The sequence below is a fragment of the Poecilia formosa genome, unplaced genomic scaffold, assembly GCF_000485575.1.
Source record: "Poecilia formosa unplaced genomic scaffold, Poecilia_formosa-5.1.2 Scaffold198, whole genome shotgun sequence".
NCBI lineage: Eukaryota > Metazoa > Chordata > Actinopteri > Cyprinodontiformes > Poeciliidae > Poecilia > Poecilia formosa.
Window position 1 is genome coordinate 3,999 of NW_006800137.1, and position 2,116 is coordinate 6,114.

A 2,116-nucleotide genomic window follows, 5' to 3' on the forward strand; every position below is an offset into this window, starting at 1 on the left:
TTCAGAGTGGAGACCAGAGTAGCTACATGGTCCTTCACCTCCAGCTGAGCATCAATGCTCTTCAGAGGAACTAAAGCAGCAAAACAAGGACATGATTGAACCATAGAAATATATCTTATTACACGTCACAGTTTCTGTGCTTAAAAGACTTTCTGAGAAGAAACCAAGTGTAGTTTGCTTTCAAACAGCTGAGTACCTGGTTCCTTCTTTTCAGTGAGCAGACCACAGCAGTTCGTCATTGTTCCTGTGAGGCAGACAACTTTGGGGGGAAATGGGTTAAAAAGCTTTAAAGTAGGCAGCTACTTTTTTGATATCACAAGCAAACAGAAAACATTTGCAATTAATCAGGAAAAACTTTAAACTTATAAAGGGGACATGACAGTGAAGTATTGCGCTTAAAAATCAGATTGAATTACTTTAAATAAATTAATCTTTTAAATGGTTGTGTTTTATGGTACATGGAAGTATATGAATAGATATATATATCTACCCCAATATACCACATTATGGCATGGGAACATCAAAAAGCGCCGTATAGTAGGATTGACAAGCAATTTCATTGCTAACTTCACAGTAAAGATCGTGGAACCAGTGGCGGAACAAGTTGGCGTCAGGGCTAATAACCGGGCCATTTATACCCAAAATAACAAAGCTCCTGAAAACATAATTTTATAAAATACCAATAAAAGTCACTCATATTTGATGTACAAATACTCCAATCTACCTAGTTTACAATCCGTTTCTAAGTATCTGACTGATGATGACGTTGTGGATGGTTGGCGACATGTTTTACCCAGAATACACTTGGAGACAATATCGGCGAAAACGTTGTAAATTTGTATGTCATAAAGGTAAATCTAAGAATGAAAATTAAGCCACTCATATAGCACAACGTTTTATTCAATATTTTACAACCACCATGTCACTAAAATCAGTGCCCCCAGCCCCCACCCATAGCTCCGCATCTGCATTGAACTCCGGCATTTTTACTTTAGGGTGTGTCACACCACAAGCATCTCAAAAATCTCAGACTTTAGATGAATTTTGTGAAGTTAAACAACAGAAACAGATTTTAAGTGAGCAAAAATTTATAGTAAAGTTTTCTTAATTTCTTTGAGACATTGACACTATCAAGATATAGCTTGATAGTATTTACCAAAATAAATATTTTTATTTTAAAATAGTTAAAAAAAATCTTCTCAAGAAAACGTGCAAAGTTCAACCGGCTGTGTCAAAAGGTGGGCTTGACTGCATGCAAACCAGGTAACGTGGAAGACTTTCTTAGAAATGCGATGACTCCATTGGATTTGCTTTTACGCCAAACCATAGCTGTTTTTGTTTGTGTTGGTCTAAGTTCTAGCAAGTGCGTCAGCTCAAATAAACTCAGAAAAGAAGAGAAGAAAGCTTACCAGTGAGGACAGACCCTTCTCACGGAGAAATGCAGAATTTACTGCGCGTTAAGAGCTTCTGCTCAAACAAAACCAAAGCAGCTGTTCCTCTATCGGGAACGCTCGTTTTACTGGGAACGCACCGGGTGGGTGGAGCATTGACGGTGAAGCCCAGCCTCTTGCGTACATAGCCTGCTATTTGCTTACAGCCACTGGTCCACTTTAAAATGAACATGTTTACATTTTGAGCAAATTTATTTTTAGCTGTAACGTTTTTATTTCCTTACTCTTCATCAAACCGCACCTCTTTCCCTTTTAGTGTATCATGGACAGCAACAACCGATTCACATGAAATGACAAAGCATTCTAAATTATCTGATAACTATTATAAGTTAAAGTAAAGCATTGGAATTGAGCTCATGTTTTAGTTTTAAAGACTGTACTTCTAAAGTTCTTCAGGTTTTGTTTTTGAATGGAAAACCTTTCTATCTTTTTAAAAACCTTCCTTGAGTTTTTAATGTGCTTTTATTGCTTATCTGTGCAAATGGCAATAAATTATATTCTCTCCATCAGGTTTAATAAAATCTTCTTCAATCACTTGTGTCTAGAGGCAGAAATATTTTGACATATATGACTGACTGTACTTTTTATTTATTTATTTAGCATATCCTTAAAAATGGCAATGGTATTTTTTGTAATTACTATAGTTATTTATATATTTTATAAGT

The 2,116-nt window shown here is 35.9% G+C and overlaps 1 long non-coding RNA gene across 1 annotated transcript; it reads right to left on the reverse strand.

Moving 5' to 3' along the window:
- Positions 1-6: 6 nt before the first annotated feature.
- Positions 7-1,802, reverse strand: LOC103148111 (uncharacterized). Its single transcript, XR_477318.2, has 3 exons — positions 1,410-1,802; positions 197-259; positions 7-70 (listed from the first exon to the last, which is right to left on the reverse strand). It is a non-coding gene; the product is annotated as an uncharacterized LOC103148111 (long non-coding RNA).
- Between the last annotated feature and the right edge of the window lie 314 nt (positions 1,803-2,116).